The sequence below is a fragment of the Drosophila biarmipes genome, chromosome 3L (assembly GCF_025231255.1).
Source record: "Drosophila biarmipes strain raj3 chromosome 3L, RU_DBia_V1.1, whole genome shotgun sequence".
In the NCBI taxonomy this organism is placed as follows: Eukaryota; Metazoa; Arthropoda; class Insecta; order Diptera; family Drosophilidae; genus Drosophila; species Drosophila biarmipes.
The window spans coordinates 2422406-2444921 of NC_066613.1; the positions used below are offsets into that span (position 1 = coordinate 2422406).

Genomic DNA, 22516 nt, shown 5'->3' on the forward strand with positions numbered 1-22516 from the left:
ATTGACATTTTCGGGTTTAAGCCTATCAAATTGATTTTTGTCCACTGGCTAACAATTTGCAGTTCAGCTTGGCACACACTTATACATTCATTATTTCTACGAATAGGATTACATACATTTGAACATCATCAGCATACATGTTATGTAGTCAGTATGCATTTTTACCCTGATGTCTTCAACTATTTTAATTATAGCTTATGCCAACACGGAACCTTGATTGCTTATCAGTTAGAATTTTGTTAGTTGTTAAATAATTTATCATCTGACCAGCTATAAGTCGTTCGAATACTTTTGACAAATATGGTAGGACTGAAATTGGACTATAATCATTTGCAGTTTTTGGGATTGGTATTATTATAGCTAATTTCCAAGAGTCGGAAAATATTGATTATGTCAGGACAGTATTATATATAAATGTTATGAATGGTAATATTTTTGGCAATATTATCCATATAAATGTTGAGTTTATGTCGTCGACTCCAGTTGATTTGACTTAATTTGTAACATTGATTTAGAACATCAGACTCAGTTACACACGCGAAACTAAAACTACTATTACAGGTACTATTATCACAGTCGCCATTTATATTACTTTTTATACATTATTATTACATTTATATTACATAATCACAATTTCGATATGTATTTTAAGGAAGCTGGTCAAGATAGTCATCTTTTATTACATCAAGTACTTTACAGTCAAAATTTTTTTTAAAGTTCATCAGGATTGACATTGGGTAAGGTTGGATTTACCAATGCCTAGTTTCTTAATATCAGCCCATTTCTTCTGACCCGTTGTTGCCCTAATAAAATCTGGTAAAGCAATATTTGCGTTTCTCTTGATTAATCAATTGTGATACTTTTCTCTTAGAGCTTTATATTGCGCGACGTCCTGGCTTGACTTGTACGGCTTTCATTTTTTAAATGCAGTATCCCGTTTGTCAATAAGTACCTTAATTGCTAAACTAAACCATGGATTTTCACTTGGCTTGGTCATTTTCATCACTAACGGTACTGATTGGTTGTATAAGGATATTATATTCTCTTGTAGGACAGCCAATTGAGAATTAATATTTGTATAGTCATAAATAGAGTCCCAGTCACATAAATTACAATCGGTACTTAGCAAGGCATAGTCAATATTTTTAAAGTCCCTATTAAAAATATGGTATTAGTACGAGGTGTGTTCAAAAAGTAAGGTGACTTTTTAAATTTCGCGGGCAACATATTTTCGATTATCGATTTTTTTGTTTTGTTATGTTGGTACACTCTTCCCTAACATCTGTACCAAGTTTCAAAAATAAAATTAAGTGCTCCGAAACACTTGAAATGTTGACAGTGGCATACGCTGAAACTGTTATGAGTAAAAAAAATGTTTACAAGTGGTAAAAACTCTTCCAAGATGGCCGGGAAGATGCCAATGACGAGCCTCGCTCTGGACGCCCAAGCACGTCAACAACTGATAAAAACGTTCAAGCAGTGAAGAAAATTGTTTTGCTGAATTTTGACCAAAAGACCGTCGCATGAGCATCGCTCAAGAGCTGTTGGATGACGTCAACGACGACCCAGATTTACTTCTTCGATTACCATGGCGTGGTGCATCAGGAGTTCTTACCAAATGGTCGTACGGTCAATAAACAGTATTATCTGGAAGTTATGCGCCGTTTGCGAGAAGCAATACGAAAGAAACGTCCAGAATTGTGGAAAAACAATTCATGGCATTTGCATCACGATAATGCCCCTGCTCACTCATCTTTGCTTGTGAGTGATTTTTTGGCCAAAAACAACATCACAATAATGCCTCAGCTATCATATTTACCGGATTTGGCCCCATGTGACTTTTTCTTGTTCCCAAAACTAAAGAGACCTATGAAAGGACGGAGATTTGCAACGATTGAAGAGATAAATACTGCATCGCTGGTAGAGCTCAAGGCTATAAGTGCTCATGGGAAGTGCTTTGAGGATTGGAAAAACCGTTGGCATAGGTGTATTGTATCTGAGGGGGTTTATTCTGAAGGGGACAACATTAATATTGATAAATAAATTAAAAGTTTTTCTTGAAAATACAAAGTCACCTTACCTTTTGAACACACCTCGTATTATTAATTAAATTAATTAGATCGTGTATTGAAAAAATTGTCATTGAAAGTTGACTATACACGGACAATTTTTTCACAGTCATGTCACATCACATAATGTCAAGTAGTGATCACAGTGGTTTAAAAAAGTGTAGGTACTGATGAGGTTTCTAAATACAAGTTAATAGATTCGAAGTCGTCCGTTAATTTATTTTTCCTGAGAATATTGCTGTGGAAATCCCATCCGAATAAAGGATAGACATAAAGTATAATAAGTCAATTACATTTTAGTAGTAAAAAAATCAGTGTAGTCTATAAATGCAGTCTCAATCCAGAAGCTTGACGCGTTCACTCAAGATCCCATCCAGCGCGTAACTGTGCCACCTCGCCCTCCACGACAGTGACACTGTTTCCAAACTGCTTCACCTCGGCTGCAATGCATTCTAAGCGGCTCGTCGTCCCGCACATAGGATGCTATTTGCTCAGTTTAGAGCACATTTCTGGACTTCCTGAGAAGCGCAAGTTTGTTTAAGCATTGTGCCACGCCCAATCTAAGACCCAAAACGACCATAGAACCAAAACCGGTTCAGCGCCCACATTTTTCTTATTTTGAAAACATATAAATGAGATTTTTTTCTTATTATCAATATCCAACTAACTGAAAATATTATTGTAATCAATAAAATAAAATAACCAAATATTGATAATTGCTTTGCAAATTCAGTCGAGATCGCACACTGTCTTCACTAATACGCCATCAAGTAGCTAGGGGCGACGCTAGTTGGAGAAAAGGCAAGTTGGCGCAAGGTGGTGCGAGGTGGAGCTATATGTGTGCTAGTGAAAAAAAAATGTATTCCGAAAGCATTTCTTTATCCCTCTCACAATCTTTTTAGCTAAAAAGGCAAGTTGGCGCAAGGTGGTGCGATGTGGAGCTATATGCGTGCTAATAAAAAAAAAATTTATTCTGAAAGCATATCCTTATCCCTCTCACAATCTTTTTAGCTGAGGTTCAGGTATATAATAGACACGGCAATCGACTACATCGTTTTTCCTTGTTTTATATTTAATCTACTGGTGTTAGTCTCATAAAAAAAAATCACTATTAAAAATATAGGCTATGAATTTTCTTCATGCCACATGAATGCGTGCTATTGGATGCCTTTGCCAACACGGTGACGAAGATCACCGAACGCACAGACACAGCCAATGGCCAGAAGTTCAGTCCAACAACGTAAAGACCTTTGACGGCGCTGCTACTCATCTTTTCCGAGACTTTCGGCAAGTCAGTGACTGATCCTTCTAGTCATCAGCAGCTAAACTGGAACTTCATTCTCCTTGGGGCACCCTATATGTAATGACTTTAGGAAGCAGGTGTCGAAAGCTTCAAAACTTTGCATCCAAGTTAAAAAAAAAAAATGTTAATATCTTACCCTCCGTTAAATAAGGCCAGAAGAACGCCTCATCTAAAAAATTATCTTCATTAATCTGTTCACCTTATTAGCAGGCTGATTAACTGTTCGTTCTGGTTTCCTTTTAATAAGTATTATTGTATCGGCTTCAATTTTTATTAGAATGACAACTATTAGTAAAGTTTGTTGTCTTGAATTGGTATTCTGATTATTGTTGGGCCAGTAGACGGCCAACTATTAGTTTATTCCGTTTATTCTGTGGTTAATTATTATAGTTCCAATAATTGCCTGTTCCCCTAATATTAATTCTTTGCTTGGAATTTATTGAATTAAATCTAAAATTATTTCCACAATTTTTATTTGAATTTTTAAAACCATAATACCTTTTTGCAAATTGAGCTTGGAAATGTTTGACTATATTTTTTATTTTTGCAAATCATTGGACAAGTCCGGTGGATTTAATGAGAAAAGGGCTTCTGATATTGAACCATTTAGACCAGAGATAAAACTCGTAGAACATTGCTTCTTATTGTTTGTTTTCTTAATAATTATGTTGTCCTTCCTGTAACTATAATTACGTATTATAGTTTTGTTTATTAGTAAAGTCAGTTTCCTATTGAATTTTATAATTATAATATTCAGTAACTGTCCTTCCAACTCGTCGAAGTAAACTTAATTAGGATTCAAGAACATCGATTGGTCGCTTATCTTATATATGAAGTCCAATCTAGATAAGGTTGAAAATTTAGAACAGTGCCATGTTTGGTTAGAGGGTCGTGGGCTGTCCCAATTGGTTTATTTCGTTAAATTGTGAACGCGATAAAATACTGCTGACTCTAAATTTTATAAAGGCTCATTGCTGTTTCTGCAGCTTCTTCGAACTTCGGTAATATTTTAATACCTTCAAGAGTGTGTACACAGAAAAATCCAGTTGGTATTGTTAAATTTAACTCACTAAAACTATCTACTAAACTTTCCAGATTGCTTTAATTTTAACAAGATCTTGTTTAAACTATGGGGCCTTCTTTCAGCTTATCTTCTTGTCTTCCTTCTTGTCGATAGAGACACAATTTTTGCCCAGTGAGGGCGTGCCGCGGCCACAGTCCCTGAAAATCTGTAGCGTCTAAAGTTTTTATGATAGAACAAAAATCTGAACTGAAATGTATTAGTCTCATCAATACCTATCGACTCACCAAAAAAGGTGCCACGCCCACTCTAACGCTCACAAAGGTAGGTGGCGCCCTAAAACATAGCTTTGCTGCTTATATATTTTCATTATCCCTTTGCTCCCTTAAGCTGGGTAACGGGTATCTGATAGTCGACGCACACGACTATAGCCTTTTTCCTTGTTCTTATTTCAAATTTTTTCCCTGATAGTTTCTATGGGAGCTATATTAGAAATAGCTGGGAAACTCTCAGCCCGATAGCTTTAAAGCTGAAAGATTAGTTTGCGTAGAAACGGACGGAAAGAAGGACGGACAGATGGACATGGCTAGATCGACTCGTCTAGTGATGCTGATCAAGAATATATATACTTTATGGGATCGGAAACGCTTCCTTTTACCTTTTAACGGGTATAATTAAAGGCAAAAAGCCTATATTGGTAAATAAATACCCGTTCTCCACTCAAATTGGAGTTCAAAGTCGGCTGTTAGACTTAAGGGCTCGGAATACCCGCTCCGTCTGTAGATCAACATAGCAGTAACCATCGTTACCGTTATCGCGACGCGATCATCGTCCTGTACTTAAAGCGAACTCTGCCTACGAGAAGTAACCATTTCCCTCTTGTCCCGCGGCGAAAACCCGACGAAATCCCTTACCAACTAAGTTGCCCACTTCACCAACCCGCATCTAACCAAAAGATGGACCTCCAGCTTCATAGGACACACAGCTTTATTAAGGTCAGGTCGCTCAGCTTCATCCAGCTTTACACCAGAGCCTATCCATGCATCGTCCAGCCTTAAAGGGCTCACAGCTTTATCCGGTTTTACCTACACACAATAATTAAACTTCATTTAGACGCAATAAGCCATTCAAGAATTGCTTTACACAATCGACTACTTGAAACCCAAATTGAACTACAACTACAAATTCAACAGCTCATAAAGAATGTTGGCACTGATTCTGCCGAAAGACACAACAGAGGCGAATAATTTTCCGGTACGCTAGCCAGCTGAACCATCTCAGGCAGCAGTTTTGAGAGCAAAATGAAGAATTGCACCATGCAGCATTACCAACTGGAGCTGAGTACCCCTTAAAACTAACAGGAACACATTAATCAAGCAAATCAATTATGACGGTTATTGTTCTTAAACAGCAGTTTTGTGATCAAGATGAAGAAGTCGAGCAAGCGGCATTACCCAAAGGAGATAAGTATATCCCAAGATTTTGCGATCCCTCGTGAACAAATGTGTTTGCTCTTGTGCTCTGAGTTTTTTGTCTTTATCAGTAATATTTTGTAAATGTCTTTTGTTTGTTTATTTACAATGCTTAGACTAAAAATTGTGTTTCATTTTAAAATAAACGGTAAACGGTTACGTTTGCTTTGTAAGTATAATTTACGATCTCTAAACTTACTATCTCTCTTCCGCTCTATATTACGAAAAGGACTCTGACGTTCCAAAAATGTTTTCAACCTTTGCAGAGTGAATTCAGCTAGAATATCCTAAACACTTACCTCGATGTTTTACTCGATCGGTGGCTCCGACAACAAATACTTAATTTAAAGTTAAACTTGGTAGCAGATGTGTGGATCGTAATGCTCAGCCGACTTGTGAAGATTACTTCATTTGTGATATATGGTTTCAAGAACAATTCAATCATCCGCTTCTAGTTCTGAAATTTAACCAACTTGAGTTCCAGTGTGATCTCCTAAAGTGAGTCTCTAGTTGTTGTTTTCAACAACTCTTGTCCATCCCTAATTAGGTGTACCACAAGGAAGTCACCTTGGTTCGCTCCTTTTTACATTACTCTTTAATTATTCGTCTAGTCTTTACAAAGTCAAAGCTGTGCCAGCAATGTAATAAACCTGCGAAAAGCCTCGCTTTAGAATTTGATCTTGGTGCGTTTCAAACTTCTTTCAAAAATACAAAATTTAACTTAAATTTCTTAACGTGTAATGTAATGACTTTTAAGTGGTTATAAATTGGACAGGATAACGCATAGTTATGATCCTGATTTCATTATGAAGCCCAAACTTAAATTTTCTGGCTTCAAGAAAACCATTGAGGATAAAAGCAGGGGTGTGCTTGAATTTATTAAAAGGTGTTCAAAGGAGTTTGGTGACCCTTAAACCTTGTTAATTTCATTAGTCCGCCCAATTATTGAATACTGAGGTATTCCCCAATACGACGTACATTTCTACATACTCTAGCAGACTCCTTTTAATTAGCTTACCCTCATTAGACAACCGTAGAACCAAGCCAGGTAACATTCGGAATCTTATTCTACTGCAAATAAATGTACCAAATAGATTTACATAAAAGCTTTATTCCACTAATTTTTAATTTTTGTAGGTCCTATGAATTTGTAATGATAATAATGGACTATGTATTTTAGTTCAATAATATTAAATTGCCCAGCAACTAATTTGACTTATTTTTTGAGCCTTGTCCTTGAGTTCGTTCTTACGCCTTAAAGGATACTTGCTCCTATTGACCTATTGGTTAAGCATAGCGGAATATCTGAAATCTGCATATGTCAGATATCTCTAATTTCTCTAAGTCTCAGAAAAGTCCAAAATATATACAGGAAATGCAGAGGAGTCAGCATAAAGATTATGTATTTTAATTATGTATTATTAAGTCATCTAACATATTATTAGTTCTTCTTCTGTAACAAACTGGAACAAATTCTTTAATAACCAATTCATCATTAATCCAAAAACTTTTAGAATTTAGTAAATTTAATGTGCACATATGGAAATTTAAACTCTTCCACTGCGATATTTTGAGATGGGAATTCTTGGTGTATAAATTCCAAAATATCAGCTGATGTGGTTTCGGCCGATAAGCGAGAACAATCAGTGGTCTGATTTTTGAGAGCAAGACCTCCTACAGAACTTACTTCACCTGTAGGCACAGAAAGCTCCATAACTTTTGACCCCTTAGTCAAATTAATTAATTAATAATTAATTTTTGTGACTTAATCATATAGCTAACTTGTGGTACGACTGTATGTAACGTCATTTGCTGCTAGATGATGAACTTTTATTTTTCGTTTATTATCAAGGGTTAATATATAATTTTTGACATATTTTGGTGCTTCTACCTTCTTAACGTGTCATTGCCAAATATACCGTGCAAAGTTGTTAGAGTATCTAATAAAAAAATGTCATTGGTAATATTTTTGCAATTCCAAGGTTAGGGGTGCTACCTCGCTTTGTGGGGTACCATGGTATGCAAAAAAAATATTTTATTGAGATGAAATCTGAACTTTCTTAATTCTTTGTACTTTGGCTAGAAAAATTATTGATTTAAAATAATGTTTTTGTTTAATGTTGTAGTCTTTCTGCCAAAATCGGCTAGAATTTGAAAGCACTGCAGTGAAAAATGTGCAACTTCTTACTTTTACAAACAAATTGTAATTTATTTCTATGCTAATGGAAATAAATAATAAAGCGCATAGATAAAAACTAAAAGCGGGCCTAAACTTAATTGGCGCGTTGGCTAAAAAGCGCCGGCGAAGTTAAGTCAGTTTCATATTATATTATAGACTTTATACTTCTTATATAATTCATTTTTGAAAAAATCACATTTTCAACCCTCATGGTTGCGTTTTGAAGGATGGAAAATACCTTGACCTTGCCTTATGTCATATTTGCTAAAGTCTATAATGTCATCTAAGTACACATATAAAATTTTTCCCCAGGTCGTGAGGCTCTTTAATCACTAGTAAATGCAAAGGCTGGTATTCAGGCTTTTTTCCTAAAAATGACACATTTTTGATCTAAAACTGTTAATTCGTATACTACTCGGTATGTATTATTTAATTAAAGGATTTCTTCAGTTGGAATTTTAAAAAAAAATTCAAAGAAGAACCCCTCGTTTCAAAATCCATGTATCCAACAGTAGTTATACGATTGACTTCATTGGTTTTTTTTATTTATTCCTCTAAAAGTTTTTTAGCAATAAAATCAAAGTAAATTTTAAATAGCGGCGCTCGTAATAGTTCCTTGTTTTCGAACGCAGCGCCTATTTGTACCACAAACATGCCACGCACACTCTTACACGCTAGAAACTGTCGACCATTGCAACCCTTTTCAATACAATGAACTCTTTTAATTTTAACGGGGAATGTCTTTACAATTAACGGGTAATATAATAATATGTCATAGGGCTTTTAAAGTTCCTAAATGGTTTTAAAAACAAGTAGGTCTCTAGTTTCTTAACTAAAAGCAGTTGGTGGCGCCAATAAAGAGGTATCTTCCATATGAGCCAAATAATTTATCTTTACTAAATTATTTTTACAATAAGTATTCCCTCATTGTTGTTTAATAAAAGTATATTTTAAACTTTTACTACATTATATTTGTTATTTGTATTTGTTTTGCTTGGCTTTAAATTGCAAAGAAAAAACCATGCTTAAGAATTGTTCATAATGTATGGTTAAGATTCCATCCATATCAGTGTCGTGCTGCCGGAATGCAGTTGTTAATGTCTGCAATAAAAATTGTAATTGTATTAAAAGACAATAATAGTTATAAATGGACACAATAATTTGTTGGTATGTTTTTGATGTAAAGTTTATGACTAAGTTTATGACTTGATATTAAATCATTCTCTGTGTATATCGGCATATACACAGAAAAACGGTAGGCACACACATGACACAACTAACTAATAGCTAATGCATAAGTAAATGATCATAACATATATGGTTTATAGCGGCATGGGCACCAAAATTTGTGAATTTATATGAATACTTTTCTTGGCGGTCATCCTTTATTGGGATTTTGTGTAAGCCTCTTAAGTAGGAAATAACAAAAACCTTGTCTGTATATATCAACCAAAAAGAGCTCTTAACGATGTAAAAATATAGTGACGATCGCACCTTCAACAAGCAAACGTTTTGATATCAACTTCTGTGACGAAAATGTAATATATGATCTACTAAATAAATACACTTTCTTTATTTTTTACAGTCGGCACGCTTTATTAATGTCAAACAATACTAAGCAATGACATAGTAAATTGCAGCTTTCCGAATATAATAATACAGAAAGTATATGTATTTAGTAGATTTTCATTTCTTTGTGTATATATATAGTAGTCGCCTTCGCTCACCCTTTTGGTGCGCTTTGCACTACGTGGACTGCCGTCCACAGAGATAAAAAGGCAAACTTTTTTGTCTCAAATCTTATCTAATAAAAGAAACTTATGTTCGACTTCAGGATTCACTGACAGGCGTACATGGTCACATTGATAAGGCCAGTGGACCCGTGTTGTAACAATAACAATTGGTTTATCAGAAAGTATGTAGCAGGTAAAAGGAAGCGTATACAACCACTCATTCTTTTTTACAATTTAGAAAACAACTATTCGCAGAGCTTGCAAATCACATAATGATAATAAACTATTAATTTTAAAAACTTTGTTAGATTTAAACACCATAAGAAACACAATAGATTTATCAGAAAGTAAGTAGCAGATAAAAGGAAGCTTATACAACCACTCATTCTTTTTTACAATTTAGGAATCAACTTTTCGCGATGAAAAGAGCTTGCAAATCACATAAAGATAATATTCTGGAAGCTACTTAGAACATAACACATGTTTGTAGAAGATACCAGAATGGCCTTTCCTCATTGCAAATCTTAAATAAAAAACTTGTTTTTACATGTTTGGCAATATTTTGCATTTTTTTTTCTATAATGTCTTTGATTGTTTGTAAACACGGTCCTTTGCATGTCAGAAATGCTGCTCTATAATTTTGGTTATGTCTAGCTCCGTTCATCGTCTTAGATGGAGAATCTTTGAATGCTCTTCTTACTTCAATCACCCAAGGTAATGTGAAAATATCTTAAAGTGATCGTACAGCTTCACGTAAATTCGCACTCTTTACTGAGTTGGACATTTTAATGTGTAACACAATTAAAAAAATACCGAAAATAAAGGCAACACAAAAATTGAATACAAAACTGGACTGACCACAACCAAATTGCGAAATAAACTGACGCTCGGACGAAAAATAGCGTGCGTCAAAAAGAAAAGGAATTATTAAAGAATAATTAAGGGATTTCTTCAGTTGGAATTTTTAAAAAAATTCTAAGAAGAACCCCCCTATGCACAAGTAGGCATTGTATATACTGTTCGCACTTGGAACCAACTGCCACACACTATCAAGGAAATCAGTAAGGAAACTCACTACAAGATTAGTTAGGGGCACCACCTGACTATTTTAATACACAACTTAGCATATTGGAATTAAAATTCAGAGAGAAAGTGAGGACTAGTAAAAATAGTAAATTCAAAATTAAAATTTAAAATTAAAAAAAAAAAAATTAAAATTTAATTGACTTATAATTATCTACGTCTATGCCCTCGTCGGAGAACTTTGTAATATATGCAGAAACAATGAAGCTTAAGAAGCGCAGACCGCTCTATGTTGCTTTTACCCGCAGAGGTCTAGTCCACTTCCGGTGCTTTGATAGAATCTACTGCATCGAGAGTATGGATCAGCTTTTGGTGCTCTTGCCAAACCTTAAACTTCGTCTTCTGCGAGGAGGGATGGGACTACTGGGGTTTCTGCTCAGATCGCCCGAACAGTCAGAGCAAACGCCAGAAAGCAGCCTCGCGCATCACTTCGCTTTATTAATATCAAACAATACTAAGCAATGACATAGTAAATTGCAGCTTTCCGAATATAATAATATAGAAAGTATATGTATTTAGTAGATTTTCATTTCTTTGTGTATATATAGTAGTCGCCTTCGCTCACCCTTTTTGTGCGCTTTGCACTACGTGGACTGCCGTCCACAGAGATAAAATGGCAAACTTTTTTGTCTCAAATATCTAATAAAATAAACTTTTTTCAGGATTCACTGACAGGCGTACATGGTCACATTGATAAGGCCAGTGGACCTGTGTTTTAACAATAACAATTGGTTTATCAGAAAGTATGTAACAGGTAAAAGGAAGCGTATACAACCACTCATTCTTTTTTACAATTTCAGTTTTTTACATTTCAATTTGTTTCAGCGGGCCACGCCCACTCTAACGCCCACACTCCGCGAAAATCTGTATCTGATAGTCTAGGCACTCGGCTATAGCGTTCTTCCTTGTTATTCTTGTACTTGTATATTCTAGTTCGATCAACTGTTTTATATTCCTACGACTGCTCACCAAAAAGATGCAGTCTAGGCACTACTTGATAGTTTATGTGTTTACTATCACTTTTGTATAGGGCTAGCTTCTAAACGCAATATGTTTCCCTTTTACTAAGGACATTTAAATGATGTTGATTGTGCAAATCAATGCTTAATCCAATTTTTGTTTGGTATTTAATATTATTTTAAGAATTAACTTATATTAACCGAACATCTAGTTTTATGGCACATTTTTAATCTAAAACTGTTAATTCGTCTACTACTCGGTATATAATTAAATGATTTCTATGAAATTATTAAAGGATAATTAAAGGATTTCTTCAGCTGGAATTTTTAAAAAAATTCAAAGAACCCCTCGTTTCAAAATCCATGTATCCAACAGTAGTTATACGATTGACTTCATTTGTTTTTTTTTTTATTTATTCCTCTAAAAGTTTTTAGCAATAAAATCTTGCATTTTCCCACCTAGCGGCGCTCGTAATAGTTCCTTCTTTTCGTACGCAGCGCCTATTTGTACCGCAAACATACCACGCACACTCTTACACGTTAGAAACTATCGACCATTGCAACCCTTTTCAATACAATTAACTCTTTTAATTTTAACGGGGAATGTCTTTACTATTAACGGGTAATATAATAATATGTCATAGGGCTTTTAAAGTTCCTAAATGGTTTTAAAAACAAGTAGGGCTCTAGTTTCTTAACTAAAAGCAGTTGGTGGCGCCAATAAAGAGGTATCTTCCATATGAGCCAAACAATTTATCTTTACTAAATTATTTTTACAATAAGTATTCCCTCATTGTTGTTTAATAAAAGTATATTTTAAGCTTTTACTACATTATATTTGTTATTTGTATTTGTTTTGCTTGGCTTTAAATTGTAAAGAAAAAACTATGCTTAAGAATTGTTCATAATGTATGGTTAAGATTCCATCCATATCAGTGTCGTGCTGCCGGAATGCAGTTGTTAATGTCTGCAATAAAAATTGTAATTGTATTAAAAGACAATAATAGTTATAAATGGACACAAATTTTTTGGTATGTTTTTGATGTATAGTTTATGACTAAGCCAGTAGTAACTAGGAACCTATCGCAATTGATAATAAATCATTCTCTGTGTATATCGGCATATACACAGAAAAACGGTATGCAAATTAAGTTTCTCACTCGTGATTTAATAAAAAAAAATTTATTTTTATTTATTAATCACTTAATCTCTTATACAATTTTTCAATACGTCGAACTTAGTTAATTCACTGCTCGGTTACTTTTACTCGATTAGCACTACTGCTCGATTCGGATCTCAAAAACGGACTGCCTGATCTCTAGTTCAATGATCAATAATCAAACCTCGGCTTAAGAGATTTTATCCCCAAAAATTGATAAAGAGAATGGCTCAAGAGAGTCGGAAAATAGGATGATGCAATTTGCCAATTAAATTTGAAGTCCAATCTTGGCCGGAAATTGGTGTTTACATTAGCGGAGTTTTAGGGACCGCTTTGGGGATCTTTTTGTTTACGTTAACGGACTCGGGGCTCGCTTTGGGGATCTTTTGTTTACGTTAGCGGACTGGATGTTTACAGCATCCGTTTGATTTGGGCTGCGTGAAATTGATCTGGGTGGGAATGATTCGGAGGCCTGGTTAAAAGAAATAGCTGACCACGGATTTATCTCGGGTCTGTCAGAGATATTTGGAAATTGGCTGTCGGCTCAAAGTTGTTTATAAATTGGGTAAGAGCCCTAAATAATGTGTCATATAACTCCCCCCATTCTAAATTGAATCGTCCCGATTCATTGGAACTGATGGGTATATTAGATGTAATTGTTGGGTTAATTCGACAATGATATTTTCTTCTAGGGTATTTTCATTGTCGGGTATATTAATTATTTCATTATCGGAAATATTATTTTCTGGTTCAATTTCTATATGAATTTTCCATGGTTTGAATATTAAAAATTTTCTGATTATAATCATAATAGTTAAATATATAAATATGAATATGATTAATATTAACGTAACTGGTATTTGAGTTTGTTTAATTTGAATAAATGGATTAAGTATGTTAATATTATCGAATGTGAGTTCCGAATCATTAGATATAATATATTCGGATACAAAAAAATCTGTATATTTTCGAGCTGTGATGTATTCCAATATCTTTTTGTCTACATTGGTGTAGGAAATATTAATAGTTTTGGTGGTGCCATTATAAGTTATTAAATATGACCCATTTAAATGAGTGTCATTAACTGTATTATCTCCATTTACAAAAATGGCTACATCTTGGATTACATCTACATTTTTATTTTTTTCTCGGATGTTGATACAAAAGGATTTTTCTTCATTTAGTAATCTAGTGAAACAAGAGCCTTCTGGGTTAAGTGTGCAATAATTATTAAATATTTCTGTCTTAAAATTAGACATTACATAGTACTTATTTCTACATTTTGCGACGTGATTATCAATTAATATTTTTCCATCATTATGTGAAATGAATCTTGAATTGTAAACGTCACAACGATCGGTAATAATAGGGTATTTTATCTAAATTATAATAAGATCTTGATGCAAAGCGATTTTAAATTCAGATATATCTAAAAGGTAAAGAAGGAAATCATGGTTCGTGTAATCCATAATTTCGGATTTGGTTGTAGCTACCAGCAATAATAAGTATATTATTGAAATCAGTATCTGTAATTTGAAACAACTTATTTAATATTATCTTCTTTTCCCCGTGTTTCTTTTCGTAAATTATCTCTCCTACGTGATAATTCTTTATTGTGAAAATGCAACATTTTCTCTTGGGATTGCTGCAATACTTTAGGAATATCATCGTGTTTGATTTTATTACATAATATATCAAAAGGTCGATGATTGTATTTTGTGGTGCTCTAATTATAATTTCGGGATAAGCAATTAAATTGATTATCTTTAATGCAGCGAGCAATTTCTGTTAAGGTAGAGTGTGCCCTTTCTATTTGTCCGTTAGACGTACTATGTCGAGGATCTGCAAAGAACAAAGATATCCGATTTCTTTGTGCAAAAGAATTAAATTGGGATAAAGAAAAACTTGATTCGATATCTATCATCAAGGATTTGGCTAATGGAAATTGTTGTAAAATTTCTGAAACTTTATTTTCTATATTTAGTTTATTAGGGATTTCTTTTACCACTAAGTATTTCGAATACGAATCTATACAAGTAATGAATATAAGATTTTGGGCGTAAAATATGTCAATTGTCTTTCTGGAATTGGTGCCTGACAGAAAGGAATCTGTACTGGGTGCCTTTTGTATTTGTTATGATTGCAGATAGTGCAATTCTTTATAAACTTCTTAATCTTTTTGTATAAATTTGGCCAATAATAGAGTCTAGTTATTTGTTTATAATTTTCACCAAGCCCTCTATGAGCTCAACAATGAGTTTCTGTGATAATAAGAGATCTGTCTTCAGCGTTTTCGACATCCTGGACAAATGTATAAAATGTCTATAGTGTATAAAAATTTATTTATAAAAGTCCTTAAGTGGCTTTTGAATTCTGTAAAACTCTTCTAGAGTACAGTGAACTCCTATTGTTATATTGGGTGGAATATATTCCCTTAAGATTGATACTAAATTTTCTGGAGTGTCATACTTTATTATATGTCTATTATTTCCGAATACATTTATCGACTCGTGTATTGTATACCTCCCCGTTGCTATTAGCAATTGTTGCTTAAACTGGTTTAAGGGTTTTCGGGTTTCTTGTATTACATTCTCAAAACTACTCTCTGCTGAATGCTGAGTATTTTGATCTGAGACCGATTCATTACTTTTTGTTAAGTTATTTATTTGAATCCTAGATAAAGCGTCCGCAACAACATTTGTTGCTCCTGGCTTGTAAATAATTTTTGGTGAATAGCTTTCAATAAAGGAATACCACCTTTTCATCTCAATATTTGGATTTTTTTGAGAAATGGAAAATGAAAGAGGAAAGCACATACAATGGCGAAAAATTTCTTTTTATTGGTTGCGTATAATTGTTCGGTTTTTGTCAGAGTTTTTGAAATAAATGTATAAATGAGAAAGAAAAGCACCAATTGCTAAATCAGATGCGTCAGTTGTTAGAGTAAATTTTTTATTATAGTCTGGTTGTACTAATGCAATGCAATCAAAATTTTTTTTGAGCTCGTTAAAAGCTCTTACAGCTCAATCATCAAACTGTATTAAAGTTTTACGTGATGCCTTTTTTGATACTTTGCCGTTTTGGCCTTCTAAATATTTTGTTAAAGGTTTAACTATCTCTGCGTAATTTTGCACAAATTTTCTGTAATGTCCCGTTAGGTCTGGGAAGCTTCTAAGCTCTCGGATATTTTACGCTGGTATACATTTTTTCGGGATCAGTTTTTATTACATTGTGGGAAACAACGTAATTGGTTTCCAATTTAAAGAACTTTGATTTTTCAATTGAAATTTCATGTTTGCGTTCAGCAAAATTTTAATAATGAGAATTAAATCTTTGTAATGTTGTTCAATTGTTTTTGAAAATATAACTATGTCATCCATATAAACGTGACATGTTTTACCCACTTGTTCTTATAAAATATCATCCATCGCTCGTTGGAATATTCTTGGAGCGTTGGTCAAACCGAAAGGCATTGTTAGGAATTCGTATTTCCCGTTGTTTATTGAAAATTAGGTTTTCTGAATGCCTGCTTCATTCTTGAGAATCTGAGGAAATCCAGATTCCAAGTCAATTGTTGAAAAGTATTTGGTTTTCCCAAGATTTGACAAAATCACTGAAGGGTCCTGCATTGGATATATATCTGGTATTGTATTTTCATTAAGTTTTTTATAATCAATTACGAGTCTGAGTTTTGGAGTTCCGTCTTCATTGAAACCCTTTTTTGGTACTACTAGTACTGGTGAATTATAAGGACTTCTACTTGGCCTTATAATTTCTTCATTTAACGTTCGATTTATTTCAGATTGTTCAGGATTTGTATATCCCAAACTAGATTCGCTTTGATTACCCATTTCAGATTCGGATCTGATTTGAGCTTTTTCATCAAAGTATTTTTTTAATATAAATTCTTTTAATGGAAGAATGGTGTTTTCTTCTGTTAAAGAATGTTGGTTTAATATGTTTCCGTTATCATAATTTAATTTTTCTTCTATTCCATTATATTTAATTACTCCCTTAGCTGTATCAATTACCGCTCCTATTTTTATTAATAGGTTATAGCCGATCAGTCTAGCCCATCTATTTCATAAACAGTATGTCGCGTATCAAAAATAGTTATCATATGATAATATTTAATTATTGAATATCCATTTACTGTAGATACTCTTTTGTAAATTGGAAGCTCGTTCTTATTTTTATAAATTCTTGTTCTTATATAACACGAGGTTGCCCCAGTGTCAATTAATATTTTTAATTTTGTATTTATTTTTGGATCATTTCTAATTAAGTAGGGTAAGCCTACTCCTGACTTTTGTCTAAAAAATGGTTCTCCTCAATGTTATTTAATCTCATCGTCTTGTTAGCCGGTTGGTTAACAGTACCAGTTGGTATCCTTTTATTTTGGGCTTGGCCTTGCTGTAACTATTGTTTTGCTGCCTTGTCTTGTGGTTGAAATGTGTTTGTCCATTTCCACTAGAGTTTGGCTCGCTATGTTTTCTCTGAGTAGTAGAGAAACTATTTGCGAAATGAGCCCTCATGTTGTTGCTTTCCAATTCCTGAACTATGACCATTGCATGTGGTAGGTCAGGTGGATTCATTGAGAAAATAGTATCTGAAATTTGGCCGTTGAGGCCGGTAATGAAAACTCTAAGAGCTGTCTTCCAATGTTTCTCATTCATTTCCGCTGTTATAGGTTTGTTTCTACCGTAGGTCATAATAGTTTTATTAATTAGCAGAGTTAATTTTCTATTAGCTGTAGCATAATAATCCATTATGGATAATTTTCCCTGACTCAATACACTTAATTCCTGTTCAATAATGTGAATTGGTCGTTTGTCGCTAAAGACGAAGTCAAGTCTGGCCATTATGGCATCGAAATTTAATACAGTACCGTTATGGGTTAAGGCGTCGTTTGCCATTCCTGTTATTTTGTTTCGTAATATTGATAAGGCCGAATAAAATCTTTCACTCCCTCTAGCATATTGCCCCATGGCTACTTCTGCCGATTCTCTCCAGCTTACATATTTGATGATCTCATAAGATGTGTCGCATTTCATATTTGGATCAACAATCTCTATCTGATAATCCTCAACCGTTTTAATTTTGTGAGAAAGCTGCGATCTTAAGTTAACGATCTCCTCCTTTAATGGATTTAATTCAAAATTTACAATTTGCTTTATTAAATCTCCTACATTTAACATGGTGTTGTTTGTTATTGCCTGATGGCTTGTATTTTCTTGTGGCGGATTCATGTGGAGTCTTTTATTTGCTCCAGTCTGGCTTGTTGAAAGTTCTGGCATTTTGAGACCTTTTTCGAAATCTGAAATTAAGTCTTCCACTTTGTATATTTATATTTCCTTTCTTACAATTTTTTTTATAAAATAATAATAATAAAAAATGTATGATAATAATAATAAAAAAAATAGTATCGCTCATGAATCGTCCTTATTTTTTTTCTTCTCGTTGTTATTTTTCCTGTTGGGGTCTAATAGCTAAAGCAAAGTAAATGATCGTAACATATATGGTTTATAGCGGCATGGGCACCAAAATTTGTGAATTTATATGAATAATTTTCTTGGCGGTCATCCTTTATTGGGATTTTGTGTAAGCCTCTTAAGTATCAAATAACAAAAACCTTGTCTGTATATATCAACCAAAAGGAGCTCTTAACGATGTAAAAAAAAAAAGGGACGATCGCACCTTCAACAAGCAAACGTTTTGATATCAACTTCTGTGACGAAAATGTAATATATAATCTACTAAATAAATACGCTTTCTTTATTTTTTACATTCGGCACGCTTTATTAATATCAAACAATACTAAGCAATGACATAGTAAATTTCAGCTTTCCGAATAAAATAATACAGAAACTATATGTATTTAATAGATTTTCATTTCTTTGTGTGTATATAGTAGTCGCCTTCGCTCACCCTTTTGGTGCGTTTTGCACTACGTGGACTGCCGTCCACAGAGCTAAAATGGCAAACTTTTTTGTCTCAAATCTTATCTAATAAAAGAAACTTATGTTCGATTTCAGGATTCACTGACAGGCGTACATGGTCACATTGATAAGGCCAGTGGATCTGTGTTGTAACAATAACAATTGGTTTATCAGAAAGTATGTAGCAGGTAAAAGGAAGCGTATACAACCACTCATTCTATTTTACAATTTCAGTTTTTTTACATTTCAATTTGTTTCAGCGGGCCACGCCCACTCTAACGCCCACACTCCGCGAAAATCTGTACCGCCTACAGTTTTGATGATAGAAACAAAACGACTTAAACGATTAAAACTGTCTGCCTCCCACTTAACATATACTTAAATAGCCGGTAGGTGGCGCTTTAGAATATTTCTTTACTGCTTATATATCTCCATTTTTATTTTTCTCCCTTAAGCTAAGTGACGGATATCTGATAGTCTAGGCACTCGGCTATAGCGTTCTTCCTTGTTATTCTTGTACTTGTATATTCTAGTTCGATCAACTGTTTTATATTCCTACGACTGCTCACCAAAAAGATGCAGTCTAGGCACTACTTGATAGTTTAGGTGTTTACTATCACTTTTGTATAGGGCTAGCTTCTAAACGCAATATGTTTCCCTTTTATTAAGGGCATTTAAATGATGTTGATTGTGCAAATCAATGCTTAATCCTATTTTTGTTTGGTATTTAATATTATTTTAAGAATTAACTTATATTAACCGAACGTCTAGTTTTATGGCACATTTTCAATCTAAAACTGTTAAATCGTATACTACTCGGTATGTAATTAAATGATTTGTATGAAATTTTTAAAGGATAATTAAAGGATTTCTTCAGTTGGAATTTTTAAAAAAATTCAAAGAACCCCTCGTTTCAAAATCCATGTATTCAACAGTAGTTAAGCGGCATGGGCCTCTTAAGTAGCAAAAAACAAAAACCTTGTTTGTATATATCAACCAAAAAGAGCTCTTAACGATGTAAAAATATAGTGACGATCGCACATTCAACAAGCAAACGTTTTGATATCAACTTCTGTGACGAAAATGTAATACGAGGTGTGTTCAAAAAGTAAGGTGACTTTTCAAATTTCGCGGGCAACATATTTTCGATTATCGATTTTTTTGTTTTGTTATGTTGGTACACTCTTCCCTAATCTGTACCAAGTTTTAATTGAATCCCCTTTTTTGTTTAGTTGTGAGAGGCGTAAAGGTAACAAGTTGTTTTGCGTGCTCAGCGATTTTTTGCTATCGAAAAATATGGATCGAAGGATTTGCATCAAATTTTGTGTAAAAAATATCGGTATATCGCTTGGCTCGTGCCATGAAATTTTTTCGAATATTTTGGGCATGAGTCGTGTGTCAGCGAAGTTGGTTCCAAAATTGCTGAATTTTGACCAAAAGAACCGTCGCATGAGCATCGCTCAAGAGCTGTTGGATGACGTCTACGACGACCCAGATTTACTCAAAAGGGTCATAACTGGTGACGAATCATGGCTATATGGTTATGATATCGAAACCAAAGCCCAATCGTCACAATGGAAGAGCCCAGGTGAGCCAAGACCGAAAAAAGCACGCCAAGTTCTTCGATTACCATGGCGTGGTGCATCAGGAGTTCTTACCATATGGTCGTACGGTCAATAAACAGTATTATCTGGAAGTTATGCGCCGTTTGCGAGAAGCAATACGAAAGAAACGTCCAGAATTGTGGAAAAACAATTCATGGCTTTTGCATCACGATAATGCCCCTGCTCACTCATCTTTGCTTGTGAGAGATTTTTTGGCCAAAAACAACACCACAATAATGCCTCAGCCACAATATTTACCGGATTTGGCCCCATGTGACTTTTTCTTGTTTCCAAAACTAAAGAGACCTATGAAAGGACGGAGATTTGCAACGATTGTAGAGATAAAGACTGCATCGCTGGAAGAGCTCAAGGCTATACCGAAAAGTGCTTATGGGAAGTGTTTTGAGGATTGGAAAAACCGTTGGCATAAGTGTATTGTATCTGAGGGGGATTACTTTGAAGGGGACAACATTAATATTGATAAATAAATTAATAGCTTTTCTTGAAAATACAAAATCACCTTACTTTTTGAACACACCTCGTATATGATCTACTAAATAAATACACTTTCTTTATTTTTTACATTCGGCACGCTTTATTAATATCAAACAATACTAAGCAATGACATAGTAAATTGCAGCTTGCCGAATATAATATTAGAAAAAGTATATGTATTTAATAGATTTTCATTTCTTTGTGTATATATAGTAGTCACCTTCGCTCACCGTTTTGGTGCGCTTTGCACTACGTGGACTGCCCTCCACAGAGATAAAATGGCAAACTTTTTTGTCTCAAATTTTATCAAATAAAAGAAACTTATGTTCGATTTCAGGATTCACTGACAGACATGGTCACATTGATAAGGCCAGTGGACCTGTGTTTTAACAATAACAATAGGTTTATCAGAAAGTATGTAGCAGGTAAAAGGAAGCGTATACAACCACTCATTCTTTTTTACAATTTAGAAAACAACTACTCGCAATCAAAAGAGCTTGCAAATCACATAATGATAATATTCTGGAAGCTACTTAGAACATAACACATGTTTGTAGAAGATACCAGAAGGGCCTTTCCTCATTGCAAATCTTAAATAAAAAACTTGTTTTTACATGTTTGGCAATATTTTGCATTTTTTTTTCTATAATGTCTTTGATTGCTTGTAAACACGGTCCTTTGCATGTCGGAAATGCTGCTTTATAATTTTGGTTATGTCTAGCTCCGTTCATCATCTTAGATGGAGAATCTTTGAATGCTCTTCTTACTTCAATCACTCAAGGTAATGTGAAAATATCTTAAAGTGATCGTACAGCTTCACGTAAATTCGCACTCTTTATTGAGTTGGACATTTTAATTTGTAACACAATTAAAAAAATTCCGAAAATCAAAGCAACACAAAAATTGAATACAAAACTGGACTGACCACAACCAAATTGCGAAATAAACTGACGCTCGGACGAAAAATAGCGTGCGTCAAAAAGAAAAGGAATTATTAAAGGATAATTAAAGGATTTCTTCAGTTGGAATTTTTAAAAAAATTCTAAGAAGAACCCCTCGTTTCAAAATCCATGTATCCAACAGTAGTTATCCGATTGACTTCTTTTTTTTTTTTTTATTTATTCCTCTAAAATTTTTTTAGCAATAAAATCAAAGTAAATTTTAAATAAATGTATATCTTGCATTTTTCTACGTAACGGCGCTCGTAATAGTTCCTTGTTTTTGTACGCAGCGCCTATTTGTACCGCAAACATGCCACGCACTCTCTGACACGCTAGAAACTATCGACCATTGCAACCCTTTTCAATACAATTAACTCTTTTAATTTTAACGGGGAATGTCTTTACTATTAACGGGTAATATAATAATATGTCATAGGGCTTTTAAAGTTCCTAAATGGTTTTAAAAACAAGTAGGGCTCTAGTTTCTTAACTAAAAGCAGTTGGTGGCGCCAATAAAGAGGTATCTTCCATATGAGCCAAACAATTTATCTTTACTAAA

The 22516-nt window shown here is 34.0% G+C and overlaps 1 long non-coding RNA gene across 2 annotated transcripts; it reads right to left on the reverse strand.

Annotated features, from left to right (window-relative positions):
• Positions 1–8971: 8971 nt before the first annotated feature.
• On the reverse strand, positions 8972–10187 carry LOC127010893 (uncharacterized). Of its 2 annotated transcripts, none has more exons than XR_007763764.1 (2): positions 9772–10187; positions 8972–9145 (listed from the first exon to the last, which is right to left on the reverse strand). It is a non-coding gene; the product is annotated as an uncharacterized LOC127010893 (long non-coding RNA). The 2 variants fall into 2 exon arrangements; XR_007763765.1 differs by lacking the exon at positions 9772–10187 and adding an exon at positions 9411–9604.
• Positions 10188–22516: the final 12329 nt, after the last annotated feature.